Source organism: Chiloscyllium punctatum, chromosome 11 (genome assembly GCF_047496795.1).
Source record: "Chiloscyllium punctatum isolate Juve2018m chromosome 11, sChiPun1.3, whole genome shotgun sequence".
Lineage (NCBI taxonomy): Eukaryota > Metazoa > Chordata > Chondrichthyes > Orectolobiformes > Hemiscylliidae > Chiloscyllium > Chiloscyllium punctatum.
The window spans coordinates 42,460,244-42,484,216 of NC_092749.1; the positions used below are offsets into that span (position 1 = coordinate 42,460,244).

The 23,973-nt window shown below is 40.7% G+C and overlaps 1 long non-coding RNA gene across 1 annotated transcript in view; it reads left to right on the plus strand.

Moving 5' to 3' along the window:
* Positions 1 to 23,973, plus strand: part of LOC140482932 (uncharacterized) — a 43,620-nt gene that overhangs the window by 15,574 nt on the left and 4,073 nt on the right. Inside the window, exon 2 of the long non-coding RNA XR_011961827.1 lies at positions 189 to 336. This is a non-coding gene — a long non-coding RNA (uncharacterized lncRNA). The remainder of the gene's footprint in view (positions 1 to 188; positions 337 to 23,973) is intronic.

A 23,973-nucleotide genomic window follows, 5' to 3' on the forward strand; every position in this document is an offset into this window, starting at 1 on the left:
CTAACAGCCCCATACACCTCATTAACCCGCCTCCTTTAAAAATAATAGTTCTGCAGCTGCAGTAAGTGACAGCCTGATTTTGACATTACTCAAAAAGTTAATCAAAATCTTAAAGGAAGAATTGCTTTCATCAATAGAGAACGATTATATCCGGATTTCTGTCTGTCCTTTTTGTCTTTATCTTGCAGGAAATGTTGGATTTCATCCATAATTGGCAGAGAAAAAAAGCACAGAATTCAAGGCGGGGCTGCCCGACCTCCATGAAGAATTACGCATTCCTCAACACCATACGATTGTTGCACTGGGAAGTTTTGCCAGTTATCAGTAACACAACAGGTGATCTTGCTTCTGATCTTTGTACTGAAAGTCCTGAATTTGGGCGCATTCAATCAGCTTTCAAGTGAGTGAGAGTCTATCGGAGGCGATTCCTCAGAATCCAGACTCAGTCTGGATGTCACTGAGAGCGACTACAAACAGACTAGTGTGGATAAAGGCATTCTTCTAACATTCAGGCTAGGAAGGAGTATTGTTGGAGTGTGCTTTAACTGCATAGAAAAGTAATCTGGTTCCTGTCAGTTGACGTTGCTCAAAAAATACTTCATTCGATACTTCATTAATATTAGGCTTTCTCTCAGGCAGAAATATTACATGAGGGAGTTGTTGATTAATGAAGCATCGTTTTTTTAAATACAAGCCAATGGATGCAAGGGCATCATTAGCTACACTTACTTGATAACCTATTCCACAAGTAAAAATTCAAGCTAAATAAAATCATTATGTATAAAATGACATACAGGCTAAGAATTAGATGACATTCTAAAGAGCGAAGAACAAATTTCAAATAATTTATTGAGCTCAGAACTAACTGCAAACGCAATGAAGTGATTAGAAACTGCCATTCCAGGAGTATGACACATGACAGAAATGCAGTGTCATTTTTTGATTTGAAAATTTTCTTTTGCAAGATTGGCAAATAATGTAGGAGCTTGAAATTAATGGTCAAATGTGTTGTTCTTATGCAACAGTTACGGGGGAATTGTAGTGAAAAAAGAAATATTTATTTAGAGGTAAATAGATATTAATTCCCTCCCACTCCAAAATTCTACCTTTTTAGTTACTATTTGGAACATTGTCTCCAGTGCTCCAGCAGTACAGCACTTGGCACAATAGGTCCTGAGAAAATAGAAAAAAATTGGAAGAGAGTACATTGTCAAATCTTTGTGTGCCTCCTGTCCTGTAGGCACTGATAATGACAGTAAAAATGTAACTAAAGACGCTGAGCTTTGGCAGGGAAGTTGAGATTTCAAGAATATTCTGTAGGGTGAACAATACCCAAATGGGCATGCCAGTGGCAGTTACGATAAGTGTGGTTTTTGTTTTTACATTTTGTGGTTATTTTAGGTTAATATCAGAAAAGCTTGTCAAGGCTTTGGCTATCTGATGATTTCTGCTCACATGAATCAGGGAGGTGTAATTAAATTATGCAGGACGACCAGTTTTTTCATTATTTTTAACACTGACCAACAAACTGTGAGGAAGAGAATCAGGACAGGTCCTCAAGGGTCATAATCTCCGGATTACTGCCCGAGCCACGTGCCAATTGGCATAGGGACAAGAAAATTAGGCAAGTAAACACGTGGCTAAGGGATTGGTGTGGGAAAGAGGGATTCCACTTCATGGGGCACTGGCATCAGTTTTGGAACAGGGGGGATCTGTACCGTTGGGACGGTCTCCACCTGAACCGATCAGGTACCAATGTTCTGGCGAAGAGGATAAATAGGGTGGTCAGTTTAAAGTAAACTCAGAACTTTAAACTTCTGAGTTGGGGGGAAGGGAAAGTGAAAGCGACAGGGAGTATGGAGGTAAATGGAAAGATAAGCAGCAGGATAGCATGTTTCCAGGCGGATTTAAAATTGAGGCAGACTGAGAATGCAGAAAAAGCAAGGATAACTTAGGACATATGACTTACAACATCTCTAATAAGGAAGTTAGCATTAAGGCACTTTACCTGAATGCTCGTAGCATTCATAACAAAGCCGATGAATTAATGGCACAGATAATAGTGAATGATTATGATGTAGTAGGCATCACAGAGACTTGGTTACAGGGGGGTCAGGACTGGCAGTTAAACCTCCATGGTTTTTCAACTTATCGAAAAGACAGAGAGGTGGGCAGAGGGGGTGGGGTTGCCTTGTTAGTTAAGAACAAAATTAAATCTATGGTATTGAATGACATAGCGTCGGATGATGTGGAGTCTGTGTGGGTGGAATTGAGGAACCACAAAGGCAAAAAAACCATAATTGGAGTTGTGTACAGACCTCCTAACAGTGGTCAGGACCAGGGACACAACATGTACCGGGAAATAGAGAAGGCATGTCAGAAAGGCAAGGTTACATTGATCATGGGTGACTTCAATATGCAGGTGGACTGGGTAAATAATGTTGCTAGTGGATCTAAAGAAAGGGAATTCATGGAATGCTTACAGGATGGCTTTTTGGAACAGCTTGTCATGGAGCCCACAAGAGAGCAGGCTATTCTGGACCTAGTGCTTTGCAATGAACCAGACTCTATAAAAGATCTTAAAGTAAGGGAACCCTTAGGAAGTAGCGACCATAATATGGTAGAGTTCAGTCTGGAGTTTGAAAGGGAGAAGGCAAAATCTGATGTAATGGTGTTACAGTTGAATAAAGGTAATTATGAGGGCATGAGAGAGGAACTGACTAAAATAGACTGGAAGCAGAGGCTAACCGGGAAGACACTAGAGCAAAAATGGCAGGAGTTTGTAGGTATAATTGAGGACACTGTACAGAGGTTCATTCCCAAGAAAAGAAAGATTAACCGGGGAGGGATTAGACAACCTTGGCTGACAAAGGAAGTCAGGAAATGTATTAAAGAAAAAGAGAGATCCTATAAAGTGGCTAAGAACAGTGGGAAATCAGAAGATTGGGAAGGATACAAAAGCAAACAGAGGATAACAAAGAGTGTAATAAGAAATGAGAGGATCAAATATGAAGGTAGGCTAGCCAGTAATATTAGAAATAATAGTAAAAGTTTCTTTCAGTACATAAGAAACAAACGACAGGCAAAAGTAGACATTGGGCCACTTCAAACTGATGCAGGGAGCCTAGTGATGGGAGATAAGGAAATAGCAGGAGAACTTAACAAGTACTTTGCGTCAGTTTTCACAGTGGAAGACATGAGTAATATCCCAAAAATTAAAGGGTGTCACGGGGCTGAGTTGAGTATGGTTGCCATTACGAAAGAGATAGTGCTAGAAAAGTTAAAAAGTCTTAAAATTGATAAATCTCCTGGCCCCGATGGGATACACCCTAGAGTTCTGAGAGAGGTTGCTGAGGAAATAGCAGAGGCATTGGTTGAGATCTTTCAAGAGTCACTGGAGTTAGGAAAGGTCCCGGATGATTGGAAGATGGCTGTAGTAACCCCCTTGTTCAAGAAAGGATCAAGGCAAAAGATGGAAAATTATAGGCCAATCAGCTTAACCTCGGTTGTTGGTAAAATTCTAGAATCCATCATTAAGGATGAGGTTTCTAAATTCTTGGAAGAGCAGAGTCTGATTAGAACAAGTCAACATGGATTTAGTAAAGGGAGGTCATGCCTGACAAACCTGTTGGAATTTTTTGAAGAGGTAACAAGTAGGTTAGACCAGGGGAACCCAGTGGATGTGGTCTATCTGGACTTTCAAAAGGCCTTTGATAAGGTGCCACACGGGAGACTGCTGAGCAAGGTGAGGGCCCATGGTGTTCGAGGTGAGCTGCTGGGATGGATTGAGGATTGGCTATCTAACAGAAGGCAGAGAGTTGGGATAAAAGGTTCTTTTTCAGAATGGCAGCCGGTGACGAGCGGTGTCCCGCAGGGTTCGGTGCTGGGGCCACAGCTGTTCGCATTATATATTAATGATTTGGATGAGGGAACCGGGGGCATTCTAGCGAAGTTTGCCGATGATACAAAGTTAGGTAGACAGGCAGGTAGTACTGAGGAAGTGGGGAGGCTACAGAAGGATCTAGACAGGTTGGGAGAGTGGTCCAGGAAATGGCTGATGGAATTTAACGTGAGCAAGTGCGAGGTCTTGCACTTTGGCAAAAAGAATATAGGAATGGACTACTTTCTGAATGGTGAGAAACTTAATAAAGCCAAAGCACAAAGTGCTAGTCGAGGATTCTCTAAAGGTAAACATGCAGGTTGAGTCTGTGATTAAGAAAGCGAATGCAATGTTGTCTCTTATCTCAAGAGGGTTGGAATATAAAAGCAGAGATGTACTACTAAGACTTTATAAAGCTCTGGTTAGGCCCCATTTGGGGTACTGTGTCCAGTTTTGGTCCCCACACCTCAGGAAGGACATACTGGCACTGGAACGTGTCCAGCGGAGATTCACACGGATGATCCCTGGAATGACAGGTCTAGCATATGAGGAACGGCTGAGGATACTGGGATTGTATTCGTTGGAGTTTAGAAGATTAAGGGGAGATCTAATAGAGACGTACAAAATAATACATGGCTTTGAAAAGGTGGATGCTAGAAAATTGTTTCTGTTAGGCGAGGAGACTAGGACCCGTGGACACAGCCTTAGAATTAGAGGGGGTCATTTCAGAACGGAAATGTGGAGACATTTCTTCAGCCAGAGAGTGGTGGGCCTGTGGAATTCATTGCCACGGAGTGCAGTGGAAGCCGGGACGCTAAATGTCTTCAAGGCCGAGATTGATAGGTTCTTGTTGTCTAGAGGAATTAAGGGCTACGGGGAGAACGCTGGCAAGTGGAGCTGAAATGCGCATCAGCCATGATTGAATGGCGGAGTGGACTCGATGGGCCGAATGGCCTTACTTCCACTCCTATGTCTTATGGTCTTATGGTCTTATGGACAAGCTGCCAGAGGAAGTAGTAAGGGTGGGTACATTTACAACAAAAGACATTTGAACAGGTTCATGGATAGGAACGGTTTAGAGGGATGTGGGCCAAACACAAGCAGCTAGGACTGGTTCAGTTTTGGAAGCCTGATCAGCTTGGACGAGTTGGGCCAAAAGACTTGTTTCCGTGCTGTATACTTCTAGGACTCTCTGACTGTAAATACAATGATCTTCCACCCATCAAATTTTCAGTCTCCACTGTCTCTATAACAATGACAATAATATCAATGTAATCTCGAATTAGTTGTGAACATGCAATAAACTATCTCTTGTTTTATAAAAAAAAGCCTCTTCTGATAAACCAGTACGTGGTTTTCCTCTATCACACTCAGCCAAGAAGGCCCTGGAGATCCCTACACTTAGAGGATGGTGGCAGCAAACTTATGTATGACATGGTGCACACTCAGTTCAGCTACACATACGGGCAATGTGTGGACCAAATCTTTGTTTCACTATTCAGTATCAGTTGTAGATTCATTATAGAACACTTGCCAAGTTCTCAAAAAGTAGGTAGCAGATCCTAATGCCATTTTAGAGTTTAATTATTCAGACTGATACTTCAGCGCTATTTCCGAGGAGATGCTGCATATTTAGAGGTGCTATCTTTTAACCAAGGTGCAGTCAATTCATAAAATCCCTCCCAGAAGGAAAAATAAATTTTAATCAGTTGAAGAAAGCAATTGTATCTAATTGGTTTATCTGGCGTATACTAGGGTTCAAGTGGAACAATTAAGAAATCCAATCAAAAAATAGATAGTGCTTTGATTTGTTTTTTCTGTAGCTGGTGGTTATTTACTTGGAGACAGTTGTTAGATGGTCAGAGAAAGTGAGGACTACAGATGCTGGGGATCAGAGTTGAAAAGTGTGGCACTGAAAAAGCACAGCAAGTCAGGCACCATCCGAAGAGCAGGAGAGTCGACATTTCAGACTTAAGCTTACGCCCGAAACATTGACCCTCCTACTCCTCGGATGCTGCCTGACCTGCTGTGTTTTTCCAGTGCCACATCTTTTGACAGCTATTAGATGGTGCCATTTAAGAGCACCATCAGACTGTCATACTGTTTTGTGTTATTATTGGCCATGTTAGGCCTCAATACACCCACAGGCAGGTGCCCTCTTGACCATCTTCTTGACCAATATTGTGCAGGACACAGGAGCCAGAGGTAGTGGTGCATGGGAATGAGCTGGAAAGTTGGAAAGGTCATGCTTTTTACTTTACAGGTCTCATGCCTTAAAATATGCCAGCAGGAGGCTGTAAGATCCAGTCACATAATTCAATAGCATAAAAGTGCTTTTGGGTGTCATGAGGTAATGGAAAATGCAAGCACCTGCTTTGTCATTTACTTGAAAGTTACATTGTTGAACTCTTTGGAGGTACAGACACCAGCAAAGCCGTGAAAATGTTTACATGAAAAATTTTTCTCAAGAAAAGGAGGATCAGCATCCCTTTGTTCTTTCATTACAACTCTTACCTAAACCTACAATTGAGAAGTCAGCCAAAGGAAATTACCTCTAGGATAAGAATAATCAGGACTGGAAATTCCTTTAGATTTATTTTATTCCTGTAATGATATATCTAACTCCCATTGTTACGTTCCAACAAGGGGTATTAATACATTCCTCAGACAATTACAAACACACTGCATACGTTTTTACAAAGAGTGGCTCTCAGGGATAATGTGGATTTTAAAGAAAAATAGCAACTTACAGTTACAAAAAGATGGTAGAGATGATAACTGTAAAGGAAGTTAAGATGAAATAGAGTGAGACACCATTTCTGTGCTAGTGCATTATCTTTCTTTTTTAAAAAAAAGAACATCCTTATTAAAGGAGAAGCCAGCACAGACAGAAATATAGAAACAGAAGTAGACTCTCCTACTTTTGCCGCCATTCAACTAGGTCAGATGCCTGAGCTTAATCTCAACTCGATCTACCTATTTTCGCCTATAACCCTTAGTACCTTTAGATAGACAATGCTATCATTCTCAATTCTGAGATTTTCAATTAATTGTCCTGTCATTTTAAGAGAGAGAGTTTTGATTTCCCCTATCTCTTATACAAAATCTGACAGAAAAATAAGTTCTGGAGTATCTCAACAGGCCTGCAGCATCTGTTGTGAGAGAAGCAAAGTTAACGTTTCAAGTCTGATCTGGCTCTTCTTCAGAACTCAGACACCACTCAGTGAAAGGTCTGTATCTATTACTATGTGAGACGACCAAAGCATTTTTTCATTACTTTGAAGAACAAGGCAGTGGGGTTTTAAAACCAGAACACTGGACAGGCTATTGTGTAGTGCAATGTTGGAGGAATGTTCAAAATGACTGAAGCTGGGCAAAGGTTTTCACATGGATATAGCACAGAATACAGAAATATTATCCTGCCTCATGTTATCTTTATTTTGTCTCTGATGCAAGAGCATAGGTTGTACCAATTAGGCAAAATAATCAATCATATGTTGCTTCATGTGTCAAATGACATAAATCTCCTTAGGACGCTAAATAAAACTTCTCAAAAACAGCATGAAATTGCATCTGGATTTGAAGAGAATCAAGAAGTCCACATAATTATCCTGATCAGATTGAAGGGGATATTATTACATTCCTGAGTTATGTTATTGTGCAATACAAGAGGTCTTGATATAAGCTAGGTCCTAGCTGCTAGGGGTTCATGGAATTGCAGTTAATCTCCGATCATCTCCCGAGAACAACAACTAGGCAGTCACCAATGGGATGTTGATTGAAGGATGAGTATTGGCTTAGTATCGATGTTAGCACTGCTACTCTTCTTCGAAAATTTGAAATCCTCTTATAGCCACAGGCAGGGCCTCAATGTAATAATTAACCTGTACCTCTACATTTCCAGAATGACTTCAGGACTGCATTGGGGTAACTGCCTAGACTTTTGTACTCATATTAGGAAAGGGTCTTTAGCCCACAAGTTTCTGACTTAGTTTCAAGAATTTACCCATCGTACCAAGGGAATGGAATCGGTTTTGAAAGGATTGATGTTGGAGATTTCATTGAGTTCCACCTAATCTGATGATATAATAGTCTTGTGTGAGTTAAAGATAAGTCTAGCATGATCCCAATTAGGAAAGATGTGTCATCATTGTCTCATGATTGTTTTGTTTATTATGTCTAAAACATTTATTATTATACTATGAACTATACTTTAAAGACAAATGCCTTTTCTTGTTAAGACTCACTAATAGTTCATGCTCCATCACTATTAACCCAATAGGACTTTGCATCTAGCATAGAAAGGAACATTTCATTCTGAGGGCAGTGGTTACTGCTGGGGCAGGGGTCCATCATTAGTTCTGGAGATAACATGTTAATCTAATTTTTGTAGCTTTCTGGTTCACTTCTGTATGCTTCCCTTGACTGTTTGATTTTTGATATTACCAGAGGCTGATTAATTAGTAAGGTTTCTTTATAACAGTAGAAAGCAGGTTTGGTGACAGCATCCTCTCTGAGCCATTAGCTGGTAGCAGTTAACTCCACAACACTTACTGCCAGGAGATTCAAAGTGGGATTGTTTATTTAATAACACAAGATAACAATGGGGAAACAAATCCATGGGACATAGAAAAAGAAAATCAGTAGACAAGTGAGTTTCCAGCTTTAAATACTTAACCATTTCAAGAATAATCAGACTGTAGATTCAAAGGATGGGACTGAGTGAGATTAAAGTGCCTGGAAAAACTATTACTAATATTGCAGAGGGGGTAAGGTGGTGAGCTGTTCTAAGTGAATGAATAGGTATTTCCAGAGCCATGTAGTGTTAGTAGTCTGGGACGTGGAAGGGAGAGTATGAGTGAGGGAATATGTTGCATGCAATAGTGCGAGTGAGTCTTGGTGGCAGGTGGGTCTAACAGCAGCGGAAAGGTAATGGTACTTTCCTGGGCAGAATGGAAATGGCCATTGACCTTCTTCATAGACTTCTGGATGTTCCTCCGTTGTGTCAGCACTGACCCAAGTGGTAAACGCAGACCATGCTTGCAGGGTTGAGAGAGTTGCCTCCTCTGGTGTTCCTGGGTAAAGAGGACAGCCCCTCCTCTGCACCATCTCATCCACCCAGAACCTCCCTGTACCTGCTGGAGATGTGGATGCTAATTTTCCCTTATCTGCCATGTGCAGAATTACTCCCAATGACACTGTTTGATTGGAGGCACGATGGCGCTTTAAATATGACATTGGTGCCAGGAATCCTGGGAGATCCCAGCATAGTGCATACTTCCACTAATCGCAAGTGGAAGAATTGGACAAGAGAGATGCCTTAAGGGCATGGTGCATTGCTAATGAGGTGACTTTGAGATGACTGAGTGAGAAAACTTACTAGCTCTTGTGGGGAGGAAACCTTCAGGAAACTCGCTAGAAATGATACCTGGCAGACTTCTGTTAAGGTTCAACCCAGGCAGTAGGCAGCTGCAAGCACATGAACAAACAAAGCAGTCAGCAGAACTCATTGTGTGAGTAAAGTCAAGATCCCTGTTGGGCAAGTGGGGAAAACAAACTTTAAATAAACATGCAAAGGAGCAAGCAGGAATAGATAGAATTTAGAACAACTGACTATTCACAATTAGCACCATCACCAAAATGAATGCACACTAGAAGGTATAGAGATAGTGATGAAGTCAAGGATCATAGACGACACAGCATTGGGACTATCATGGAGCAGATTTACTGCTACAAAAGGTCAACTGAAAAAGAAAGCACAGTCTAAGAGGAGATAGAAGTGTTTTAAAACTGTGATTTGAGTGAGACATTGATCATTTAAACTGCAACTTTGGCAGGTAAGTTTATTAGAAACACAGCTACAAATCTTGATTCAGAAAAGTTTGGAGAGGGACATGAATGGTGTTTTAAAATGCAAAGGGAGGAATGTGTCTGCTTTGGCCATAAAAAGTGGAAAAATTTCATCATGGTTGCAGAAGGCAAGAAAACCTCCAATTTACTCACAAAATAGGGGAAGCTACCATTTTGACTACAGAAAGGTCGGACAAGCTACAATAACAGTACAGGCATACAACATTGTTCTTTCATATAATTTGAAGCTTCATTAGAAGAAAATACTATCTTTCATATTTGGTATCCTGAACACTTCAAAAGTTTGTAAAACAAAGATGAGAAAATAACATTGCTTTTGTTTAGAATTTAAAATCTACTTGGCAGCGAGAGGGAACAGCAACATTTAGATATTGGGAATTTAAAATGACTTGAGTGAAAGAAGAATACTTGCATCAAGAAGACACAGGAGAAGAAATAATGTGTCACAAAACTTTAATGTCAGAAACAGAATACCTGATAGGACATCTTGAAAAAACAATTTAAGGTACATAATTGCTTCAAAATTAAGTCAAACCAAACAATAAAATACACCCAAACAGAACATTCTAAAGACCTGTGTCAGAACATATATATATATAATTGAAAAATAAAAAAAGATAGAATACATTTGAAAATGCTTTTCTGGCTTTTGACAATTACTTTGATATGAGAACAATAAACATCATGAAAGAGCAAAATTTAATAGAAGGTTTCAACATTCTGAGAACTTGCAGATAATTTCATAAAACATAGAACAGTGCATCATAGGAACATGTCCTTCAGTTCCACCATGTCTATGCTGACCATGATGCCATTCTGAACTAATCCCATCTGCCAGTACATGGTCCATATCCTTCTATTCTTGCCAGTTCATGCATCTGTCAAAATGCCTCTTAAGCATTGCTATTGTTTCTGCTTCTACCACCTCCCCAGGCAACACGTTCCAGGCACCTACTACACTCTTCATTAAAACCTTGCCTCCCACATCTCAGTTAAACTTTACCCTCTTTTTTCAAATCTCTCTAAATCTAGTTTGACATTTCTACCCTGGGAAAAAAAGACTCCAACTATCCACCTTATCCATTCCTTTCATAACTTTATATGTTTATCAGGTCACCCTTTAGCCTCCGATACTCCAGCAAAAACAATCCAAGTTTGTCTAACCACTCCTTATGGCTAAAACACTCCAATCCAGACAAAATCCTGGTAAACCTCTTCTGCACCCTCTCCAAAGCCTTCACATTCTTCCCATAAGTGGTGACCAGAACTGCACACAATACTCCAAATGTGGTCTAACAGAAGTTTTATACAGTTGCAACATGACTTGCTGAATTTTATACTCAATATATATTCCCTGACTGATGAAGGCAAGCATGCCGTATACCTTCTTTACCACCTTATCCCACTTGTGTTGCCAATTTCAGGGAGTTATGGACTCGGGCCCCAAGAACTCTCTGAATATCAGTGCTCCTAAAGGGTCCTGCCATTTCCTGTTTGTATTATACTTTATTTCATTGATGATCTCGATAGATTAGTGCAAATCTGTGACTAGATCACTTTGAAATTAGAATTCATAAGAGACAGAATCTTTGAGTCTTTGTCAGCTCTATTATTATAGACCAGAAAGGATTTGAATTCAGAGACAGCTATTCAACTTATGCTGGAAGATACATGTGAGAAGGGGCCAATAAAGGAGGTTCACCAACTGGATTCCCGTGATGGTGGGCTTGTTCTTTGGGGAAGTCTATATTCTTTGGCATTTAGATGATAGAGAGCTTCTGTCATTGAAACATATAAAATTTCTCAGGGACTCAATAGGATTGATGCTAAAGGAATGTTTCTCCATATTGTGGAGTTTAGTCCAAGAAGTCCCAGAATTGGAAGACATTTTGGACTAAGGTGACAAATTTCATTCCTGAAAATGTTGTGAACCTGTAGTGATTGGAACCAGCTGGATCTTGTTGACTGTGAGATTTTTGATTGGGCTTGTTAACCTTGGTCAATCCAGAAAGCTGTGGCTGACCAATGTAACTATGAGATTAGAATCTACTCAGGGGACTGGCTCTCAGCTGGCTGTGCTCTGGAAAATAAAGTGGGACTTGCTGATGGGATACTGGCCTCTGTGGAATTATTTCAGAACCTTTCAATGCATTCTGTTGTGATATATTTTGCATAAACCCTTCAGTGTCAATAATTATTCACCACTTGACAGGAAACATTTTATTCCAGAACTGAATTTCATGGTGCATGTTTTCCTCTAGACTATTGCTTCTAACTAAAAATAGACATATCACCCAGCTTTGTTTTAATTTCTCACAAATTAGGTCTTTTCAAATGAAGTGCAAACTTCCACTCACATTCCAACGTAGTAAACCATAAAAGCTTTCAACCTCCAGCTGCATTTTCTCTCTCGGACTCTGGTTAACCAATTGTGTCAGATCCTTCAGGAAAACTTCTAACCAATATCACAATGGCTTCCTCTGTAACTTTCCCCATCATTGATGTGGACAATGGAAATCTCATGGGTGTTGTATCCAGATAGAGGTGCAGATTAGATAACTCCAACACCCCAACTCTCTTATCTTGGAAGAAAATTGATAATTGAAAGCATGCCTTTTGATATTTGGGCATTTTTAATATTTGCCTGGGAATTGAAGACCTAGAGTCCTTTCAACAGCTACATTTGCCATAGTATGGAAATCTGAATACCCTCCACTTACTTTCCAATCAAACAATCTAGGCATTCTTTTTATCAATAATAGTCCATCACTCAGAACTGTTGGCAGGCAAACTTCAGAACTGTCTTACATTTATCGTAATTTCATCCGAAATGTAAGGCACAGTAGCAGCATACTCACAAATATATGTTCATATGAGTTAGAGCAGGAATAGGTCACATGGACCCTTAAGCCTGCTCTGCTGTTCAGAAGATAATGAATGTTCTGGTAACTTCACAGTCCTGCCCATCCCAGAATATAGATAGATTGGAGAGTCAGCACAGAAATGGCAGATGGAATTCGATCCAGGCAAATAGGAGGTGATGCATTTTGGAAGATCCAAATCAAGAGCAAACTATACGGCAAATGGAAAAGTCCTGGGGAAAAGTGACCTACAGAGAGATCTAGGTGTTCAGGTCCATTGTACCCTGAAGACAGCGCAGGTCAATAGAGTGTTCAAGAAGGTATAAGGCATGCTTTCCTTCATCTGACGGGGTATTGAGTACAAGAGTTGGCAGGTCATGTTACAGTTGTATTGGACTTTGGTTCGGCCACATTTGGAATACTGTGTACGTTCTGGTTGCCACATTACCAAAAGGATGTGGATGCTTTTGACAGGGTGCAGAGGAGGTTCACCAGGATGTTGCCTGGTATGGAGGGTGTTAGCTATGAAGAGTGATTGAGTACATTAGGATTATTTTCATTAGAAAGATGGAGGTTGAGGGGGAACTTGATAGAGGTCTACAATATCATGAGATGTATAGACAGAGTGGATAGTAAGAAGCTTTTTCCCAGAGTAGGGGACTCAATTACTAGGGGTCACAAGTTCAAGGCAAGAAGGGAAGAGTTTAAGGGAGATATGCATGTAAAGTTCTTTATGCAGACGGTGGTGGGGGCCTGGAACATGTGGCCAGCAGCGGTAGTAGAGGTGAGCACGATAGCGTAATTTAAGATGTATATAGAGAGACACATGAATGGGCAGGGAGCAGAGGGATACAGATTCTTAGAAAATTGGCAACAGGTTTAGATAGAGGATTTGGTTTGACACAGGCTTGGAGGGCTGAATGGCCTGTTCCTGTGCTGTAACTTTCTTTGTTCTTTGATCTATCCCCAGTATCCCTTCACCAAATTCGTTTCAAGAATCTTTCCTTAAGTATTTTTAAGGAAGGTGTACTTCCTACGCCTTTTGAGGAGGATTCAAAAAAACCTATGATTCTCCATGAACACATATTTCTCATCATCTCTGTTCTAATTGGTTGACCCCTTACTTAAACAGTGATCATTAGCTCTAGATTCTCAGAGAGGATATTTCCTTTCCAAATCTAACCTATCCAGACTCCTCAGCTTCAATTAAGTCACCTCTTCCTGTTCAAAACTCCGGTGGATACGAGTCAAAGCTGTCCAACCTCCCTGTTTTTGTATTCAATTTCCCTCAAAATAAATGATAACATTCTGTTAGCTTTGCTAATTACTTGTTGTAACGGTATTCAAAACTTTCATGATTTATGTGCTAGGCTACACAGATCCCTCTGCATCTCAAAGCTCTGAAATAGCTCACTATCTAAATAATAAGCTTTTCTTTAGTGTTTGTACCAAAATGGACAACTTCATGTTTTTCCACATTGTATTTTATTTGCCAGATTTTTGCCCATTCATTTAATCTATTTGTCACCTTTGAAGCCCCCTTATGCCCATTTTGCAACTTATTTTCCAACTCTATCCTTGTGACATCAATATATTTAGCAACCTTACGTTCTGTCCCTTCTTTCAAATCATTTATATAAATGGTAAAAAGTTGAAGACCCAGTATTGATACCTGTAGCTCACCACTCATTATGACTTGACAATTTAAAAATGACCCATTTACATCCAAAATCTGTTTCCTATTAGCTAGTCAATCTTCCATTCACTCGACATGTTGCTTCCTATGCCATTAGCTTTTATTTTTTGCAATAATCTTTGATATGATACCTTACCAAATATCTTCTGGAAATCTAAGCACATTTAACACTTCCCCTTTATCTACAATACATGTTACTTCCTGAAAAACTCCACTAAGTTGATTACATATAATCTCCTTTCATGAAACTGTGTTGACATCACTTAATTAAACTTTTCTAAATGCTTGCTACACTGCCTTTAATAATAACTTCTAATATCTTCCCAATGTCAGATGTTAAACTAATTGGTCTGTGGTTTCCTGCTTTCTGAATCATTGTCTTCTTAAGTAAAGGAGTGACATTCACTATTTTCTGATCCAAGGGAACCTTTCCCAAATCTAAGAAATTTTAGAAAACTAAAGGTAAGAGCATTAAATATCTCGCTGGCCATTTGTTTTAAGATCCTGGGGTGAAGTCCAACAGGATCCAAGGACTGGTTAACCTGCAGTTCCAATAGTTTGCTCAGTTCCCCTTCCCTGGCAGCTACAATTTTCTTGAATTCTTTCCTCTCTTCCATTTCCTGATTTACAGCAATTGATGGGATGTTACTTGTGTCCTTAACTGTGAAGACCAATGTAAAATACCTGCCATTTTCTTATTAATTAATGAATGCTATGAATTCTCCAGAAATACTTTCTAAAGGACAAATGCTTACTGTGTTACATTATCTATAGAAACTCCTACCATCTGTTTTAAATTTTCTAGCTAGCTTAATTTTTCTCTCCTCATTCACGTTTTAGCCACTCATTGCTAGTTTTTTTTAATATTCTGTCACATCTTCTGACCTGCCACTCATCTTTGCATAAGTATATCACAATAATAATAATAATACTTTTTCTTTTACTTTGATCTTACATTTAACAATTTTAGTTAACTATGGAAGATGGTTATCAAAATATAAAATAACAAAATATAAAGTTTGGCTAAACCTCAGTTATAACACTTGCTATGGGAAAGTTGGAAAATTTTGAGTTGTGGTGATTACATTGAAAACAGAAATATTTCCCGATTGCAATTACTAACAAAACCATAAACATCCTTTTTCAAAATCAAGATTCTGCCAGAAGGAATGGAGGAAGGAATCTTTCTAATTTGTTTGTAATATCACTCACACGTTGTGAGGTCGTTATAAATAAAAGAAATGGAATGCTATATAATAAGTGTTTTTTTAATCCCCGGATATAAATATTCTAGTCAGGCTGAATGGCACTGCATTCAGTTTAATCTGCTTTTACATAAAGGCCCTTTTAAAATTCTAATATGAATATTATTTTCAAATCTGACAATCAGCATCACAAAAGGGCACAGATTCACTTTGATTCCACAACTCTTCAAAATATGTGTTCATCTAATACTGGCACCTTGGGCATTAGTCTGTTAGATGTGCCTTCAATTGCTAAACTCCGTGACTCCCTTCCTAATCCTTTTTAAACTTTTGTCTCTTTTTCTCCCTTTAGAATGTTTCTGAAAACCTATCTGGATGATCAAGTATTAGGCATCTTCCCTGATATCACCCTATGTGGTCCAATATTTAATTTTGCATTATGATGCCCTTGAAGTATCTTTAGATATTTGCTTATGTTAAACATACCAAATCAATATAAGTTGTTATCAGCACTACACAGTGAGTTTAACTACATAGCTGCCACATTCTTGCTGCACAGATTAGGTTAAGATCACTCCTACAAGTTTCAACAGCAGTGTAAGATTTGGTTTCTTATTATAGCTCTCACCAACAATGGGACAACATACCATCCGAACTTGAAACCATGTAATTGTTTCTTCATGAGCACTGGGTCAAAATTCTGCAAATCCTTCAAAAAGGATATATTTACCTTACATGGACTGCAGAGGTTTAAAAAGGCAGTTCACCACCAGCTCCTCAAAGACGAATAAGGAGGGTAAATCAACTTAATCTAACCAACCTGCTTTGGAAGGAGGTTCCTGAAACAGACATTATATTGATTGAGGTTTGGAAAATATAATTTGGGTTAGATTTTCACCTTTACAAGATCGGTGATAATTTGAGCGAGCAAGTTGCCTACTTGTTATAGAACCTGCCCAACATATATTCTCTTAAAATGAATGGGGGGAAATACATTGTGTTCTGTAACAGGTTAATGATCCATATGGCCAAATTACTCCCATGTAGTATAGACAAAAACATAGCCCATTTGATTCTTACTTCTCCACTCAACACTCAAGAGTAAATTAATCGCAATATTTGTATGATTTAAAAGTTTATGATTAATGAGTTTCATAATCACTGCCAATGTGGAGGGCTAATTTCTCCATAAGTCAATTATTTCATTTTAAACTTATAAAATATTTCTGTTCAATCCCTTAAGATGACCTGTGAGATTGGAAAGGGTTTCTTTATGGATATGATTAGTCTGTGGGTGTTTAGAACACTTCAGTGTACTTAACTAGCGCAGACGATCATTCTTAATGAGGAAGGCCTTATTATTTTGCTTCCCTCCAGAATAGCAATCCTGCTATTCTCCCATCACAGGATCTGAGTGATGCTAACTTTGGGAGTTTATCCTAGAATTACTCCTGCTCCTATCTGTTGTTGATTAGAAGAGACTAGAGATAGACAGGAACAAGGCATGGAATGACAATGCTAAAATTAAAATCATTGCTTGACCCAGGGTCAACATAGACCTTGTGCATAGAGATGATGGACTTGGCGTCCATAATCTAAAAGGTCTTTGGAATAGTCAGGACTAGGGATAACAGCTTATTACTTTCTTCTGTTTACATTTGCATACCATACATTGTTGCATTCACTTTGCAGGGATCTGGGCTCTATGTTGTCACCCATACCCTTAACATCTTTGGCACTGGTTCATTCAGGGATTATCACCCACATGTTCTAGCTACTGCTGTATTAAGCATGCCACAATATGCTATGCAACTTTTTCTCATTGACATCACAAGGGAATTTAGGGGCTTGGAGCACTTCTTGGCTTACCTCACATTCACATTAGTTAGATTCTTCCCAGCCTCCGAATGATGTGGGCCATAGTGAGAAATTTGGGAAAATCGGATGAGGTGTCCAGAGAGGTTATTCTTGATGTTCAGACCAAAGTGTCCCATTTTTCAATGAAGTGTTTTTCATCGAGATAAGATTCCTGCTGGCAAGTGACAAGAGGCCCATTAGCATGGATTATCACTCATTAACAGTCTACTGATTACTTTATCTTGCCTCATTAATGTGTAGTCGCCCATTCAACCACCTGCTGGATAGAAATTAAACACCAGGAAGTGCTGACGTGAAGACAGAATGATCACTGGGTGACTTTGGCTTGTTATTTGCTCTGGGAGACATCCATCTTGGGCACTCAATATTGGAATCCCAGGGCATCCTCTGGTGACTGCGCAGACCCCCACATCCCTGGACAGCTAGTTACATCTTTTAACTGAGGTCCAGGTGTTGGGATGAAATTCTCACTAGGAAGTGGTGTGTTGACTGTTAAGGGAGATTATTGCTTGTTAACAACCTTATTAACTGCACCTCTCACCTCAGTAATATGCAACTTTCTATTGTAGTGAGCAAATGAGATGCTGAGAATTCTTGACATGGATGTTGGGGGAGTGAAGTGGTGGGGGGGACGTGTGGTTACCTGGTTACTCACCACTGGATACAAAAAGCCACCATGTTTGTCAGGGTGTCTCAGGGTATGATCCATGAACACCAGTGACATGCACCCCTCAATTCATGGATATTGGCATCGAATAATTTCCAACACCTCAGTGTTCAAATGGTACCTGTCCAATCAATTAGCAGAACACTAAGGATGTAGAAGCCTGCACGCCAGGGTGTGTTGGCAATGAGACAAAGAAAGGCACAGGGACAGACACTCAGCTCACAGACTGAACCAGCCTGCCTCTCAGAGCTGTACATTTGGCTCACGTAGAGCTTTCTTGGATCGACATTGTATCCCTCCCTTGCCTATTAACACAGTCACATGACCAGGCAGCTTGCCTTGCTGTTCACTAATGAAGGGGGTGTCCATCTTTCTCTACGGCATTCTGCAAAGTCGATTTCTCACCACCACCACATGCCAGCAGTTTATATGATAAAAACACTGCATGTGCAGCATGCAGGTAGCCAAGCCTCAGTCCTACGGGAATAGTCCTCCCAAGCAAGTATGGTGACATCGGTCATTCATGGGATCTCAACACAGTGCATCAAGGGCAGCTCTGAACCCAGTCCAGGGCATGGGCTGCAGTGAGGCATCCAGTTGGGATGTTCTCAGTCAAGGGTCCATGCATCTGCAATCTGGGGAGTGAGCTAAGGTCAATCCTCTAGTTCCATAGCAGCCAGTCCAGAGGCTAGAGCTAATGAATGAGGGAAATGTAGAGCCACTGGTCACGAGTTTGGGCATGACTCATCCATAGTTGTCTAGTTATACTATTTAAGGGTGTTGCTCGTGGTCAGTCCATAGGGTCTATTCACAGAAACTAAGGGGATTTGGGTCAAAGAGAGGGCTGCTGCGGTGGGAACTGAACTCAGGAATTTATTTGTGGGGATTGGGTGTTCCAGGCTGAGGAAAGAGTGGATGACAGTTTATAAGTGGGTGTGGGGAGGGAAACATAAACTGAAGTGATAGCCTAGTGGCATTATTGCTATGCTATTAATCCAGAGACCCATTTATTGCTAAAGGAATGGAGTATCAAAGTAGGGAAATTGCAACAGTATAAGGCATTGGAGAAACCGCACCTGGAATACTGCATATAATTTTGGTCGGGCTACTTGATGAAGAATATAATTGCTTTGGAGGCAGTTCATAGAAGGTTCACTAGATTAGTTGCAGAGATGAAAGGCTTATTTTATGAGGAGAGATTGAGCAGTTTAGGCCCATACTCGAGGGTGCTTAGAAGGATGAAAGGAGATCTAACTGGAGTATATTAGATGCTAAAGAGGATTGACAAGGTAGACATAGAGCAGTTGTTTCCCTTTGTAGGGCAATCTAGAATAGGAGGTCATAGTTGTAGGATAAGGGGTGGCAGATTTAAAACAGTTGAGGAACAGTTACTTTTCTCAAAGTGTTGTGAATCTGTGTGGGATATAGGTAAAGTAGTGTTGCTTCTGCAATCATAATTACTTATGCAAGGTAAATGAACTCACACCAGTGTGTAATTGTTTCAACCAAGAGCTGAGTCAACAAGAATGAAAGCTATGTGAAGGAAATATATAATTGTTTTTGTATTAGCTAAAATGTGCATACAAGAAATAAATGTGCCTGCAAACAATGGTAGATGTTACAGACAAATAGATAAGGTGCTGTGAGGATGTATGTTAAGCCACATATGCCTGTATAAACAGTAGTTATAAGCATCTGTTTCCCACTTCTGCAAAAACAAAAAACAAACCCCAATTAAAAGGCCATAAGGTTCAATATGGTTGAGGAATGGGAGGAAATGTCACAAGTGGGGGAAATAGACGGCAGTGAAGGAGGATATACCTAACAATGGACCACAGCAGGATGTGGTGAAATGGCCAAGTAAAACTTGTACTTTGTTATGCACAAAGCCGGATAAGGCAGGAGATAAACAATAGTAATGGGAACCAGGTTTGGAGTAGTGAATCCTATATAAGATATGTACTTGCGAAACTCTGCGTGCCCAATTCCAGGCACCACACTTGCAAGCATATAATAACCATACTGATTGCTTCAGATCTTGTCTCGGACTGAAATTATTGAAGTGAGTGAGCTTCACTTCTCACAATTGGGGGCTGTCTGGGATATTCTTCCATCGTCGGGGGGAGTGGCTGGCCCTGGACACTGGGAAGACACATCCCGTTCCCAATTGAGGAGCGGTCTCGTGTCCCGGTTTGGTCCACTCCCTTGGGTGACTGGTACGAATCCCACAAGAGAGACATCTGAATCAGACAGTGAAAGGAGGTCGATAGAAAATACGGCAAAAAGGGGCCAGGCAACTCTGTGCACAGACCAAGATAAGAAAACTAACTTTTAAATATTGCCTTGGTGGCCGGAAAAGGGGTATTTAATCACTGAGGGGCTGGTGAGGGCCCTGAGAAATGGGGGGTAGGCAGAGTAAGTCGAACTGCAATGAAGTAAAGGAAGAAAGAGTCCCTGGTAACATCTCTACTAAAGGTCCGTTGGGGAGGATGTTGCAGGAATGGACAAGTAACACTTGTACAAGGGAAAAAGAGCAAAAGAAAGTGATTAAATATTGTTGTTTAGTATGGACCAAAGAACCAATCCTTCGTCCAGCTGTCTTCTGGCCAAAGTATGGTTCGGACGAGGATTGGGTATGTCAGTATTTAGATTTGTATGTGAATGAAAAACAACCTTTTAGTCAAGAAGAGGTGGACTATGCGTCCTGTTGGAAGGGCAGTTTGGGAATGATGGTAGTAAAGACAAGGGATTCCCCATCTGCCCCACCCAGTCCCTGAGATCCTCTCGGCTGCTTACCTCTCCCCCACCCCCGTACCATAAAATCAGATTAGGTGAAAATGGGGGAGGAGGAGAAACAGACAGACAGGGACAGGGAACAGATGACCCACAAGAGGAGGATGAAGGGGCGGTGGACAGGGATGTTGTTGTCCCCGACCCTCAATCCTCAACAAAACAAAGGGAAGATAAAGTAGATATAGAGGAGGCCTCTGGAGTATCTAAACCAAAGCCTAACAGGGATAAACAAAAACAAAAAAATGGGGAAGAATGTAAAGACTTATCCCCTTCGGGAGGTACCAATAGGGGACAAAGAGATTGGGTTTGTAAGTGCCCCCCTCACCATTGGGGAGGTCAGAACATTTAAAAAGGAGACGAAGGTCCTGGTTGAGGATCCGGTAGGGTTGTCTGAACAAATTGATGAATTTTTGGGGCCCATACATGGACTGAGTTCATGTCTAATTTGAATATACTATTTACTAGGGAAGAAAGGGAACTTATACGAGGAGCAGCCATTAAAATATGGGACAGGGAACATCCCATTGGAGATGGGGATGCTGGACAGGGAGAGGTGAAGTTTCTCCTTAGAGAGCCCCAGTGGGAAAATCAAAACCCGGAGCATAGAGAAGAAGTGAAGGAATTGAAAGACCTGGTTCTAAAAGGAATAAGAGAGGCAGTTCCAAAGTCGCAGAATTTGACTAAAGCCTTTGAAGTTAGACAGGAGAAAGATGAGACTCCCTCAGCTTTCTTGCAAAGATTAAGAGACTCAATGTGGAAATACTCTGGAATGAACCCTGAGGACCCAGTGGCACAGGGTCTTTTGAAAGTACATTTTGTGACAAAGACATGGCCAGACATACAGAGAAAGATACAGAAGATAGAAGGGTGGAGCGAAAAACCATTAGATGAGTTGTTAAGAGAGGCACAGAAAGTGTTTGTAAAGAGAGAGGATGAGAGACAAAAACAGAAGGCAAAAATGATGGTAGCTACGGTTGAAGAGTTCGTTAAGAAAAGAATGGAACCAATAGTAAGCAACTGGAGCGGTGGGTGGCAGCATGTAGGACAGAGAGGGAGAGGGAGAGGGAGACGACAAGGGGGAACATTTTATAGAGGGTTCGGGCAACAGGGGCAGAGATGGAAGTCTCCACAGGTAGGATGCTATTATTGCGGAAAGATAGGGCATTTTAAGCAGGAGTGTCCTGATCTACAAAGGGAAGAGAGGGCAATTCCGCTTATGAATTTTGATGAAGAATAGGGGTGTCAGGGGTTCCTGCCCTCAGGGACCCACCAGGAACCCTTGATAAACTTGAAGGTGGGACCCTATAGGGAAGATCTTCCGAGTAGATACGGGGGCAGCACGGTCATCGCTGAATTTTAAACCAAAGAAAGTAGGAATGTCAACACGGTCAATTACTGTTTCGGGGGTAAAAGGGGAAGGATTTACTGTTCTAGTATTTGAACCTATGATGATAGAAGGTCCTAAGGATAGAGTCACGGGGAACTGTTGTATATCCCTGGTATAGGAAGTAACTTACTTGGGAGAGATTTAATTATCCTCTCAGGACTGGAGGTTGGAATTTATGATAAAGAAATAGTTGTACAAATGGTAATATTGACAGAGGAATGTGGAGAGAGAGGTAGAGCCTATTGTATGGGCTAGAGAAGGGAATCGTGGAAAACTACAGATCCCTTCCATAGAAATAAATTTAAAAAGGAAAGGGGATGTTGTCTGTGAGTGACATTATCCCATTTCCATAGAAAGTAAACGAGGAGTGCAGCTAGTAATTGAGGGACTGATTAGAGATGGACTGTTGGAGCCATGTATGTCTCCTTATAATACCCCAATTCTACCAGCGCAGAAATCCGATGGAACTTATCGATTGGTGCAGGATTTGAGAACATTGAATCGAACAGTACAGATCAGGCACCCAGTGGTGCCAAATCCCTATACGTTATTAAGTAAGATCCCTCATGACCACAAATGGTTTGGTGTGATAGATTTAAAGGATACCTTTTGGGCTTGTCCCTTGGTGGAGGAAAGTAGGAATTTGTTTGCCTTTGAATGGGAAGATCCCAAGACAGGACAGAAACAGCAATACCAGTGGACAGTGTTCCCCCAGGGGTTTACAGATTCCCCAAATTTATTTGGACAAATATTAGGACAAATATTGGAGAAATTTAGCAACCCCAAGGGAACTACCCTGTTGCAGTATGTAGACAACCACTTAGTAACAGGAAAAAGAAGAGAAAGAATAGTAGAAGCCACTAACAAATTATTGAATTTCCTGGGTCAGCAGGAACTGCAAGTATCTAAAAACAAACTACAATATGTGGAGCGAGAAATGAAATACTTGGGACATTTAGTTAGTGAGGGAAAGCAAAAGATAAGCCCGGAACAGATAGAGGGAATAGTGGGGATGCCGCTGCCCAGGACTAAATGGGAGTTACGTAAATTTTTGGGTCTAACGGGATATTGCAGATTATGGATTGATTCTTATACTCAAAAGACTAAGAAATTATATCTCAAACTATTAGAGGAGGAACCAAAGTGTCTAAGTTGGGATGATGAGGAAAAAGAACTAGTTGAGGAACTCAAAAGAGATCTGATCCATGCCCCCGTAGCCTTACCTTCTCTAGATAAACCTTTCCACCTCTTTGCTACCGTAGATAAGGGAGCGGCTTTGGGTGTATTAACCCAGAGGTGGGGAGGAATGAAACAGCCAGTAGCATACCTTTCAAAGCTATTGGATCCAGTATCCCGGGGGTGGCCTGAGTGTGTGCAGGCCATGGCTGCCACTGCACTGTTGGTGGAGGAAAGCAGAAAGCTTACATTTAGGGGAGCCCTAATAGTAAGCACTCCACACCAAGTGAGAACGATTCTAAACCAAAAAGCTGGGCGATGGTCAATAGACTCGCGGATTCTGAAATATGAGGCAATATTAATAGAAAAGGATGATCTAGTGTTGGTCACAGACAATTGTTTAAATCCAGCTGCCTTTCTTTGGAAAGGGGAAGGAGAATCTCCTCAGAATCCAGAGCACGACTGCCTTGACATTGTAGAATACCAAACTAAGGTCCGCATGGACCTGAGAGATGTTCCGCTTCATGCAGGAGCCCGACCTTTTATAGACGGATCATCC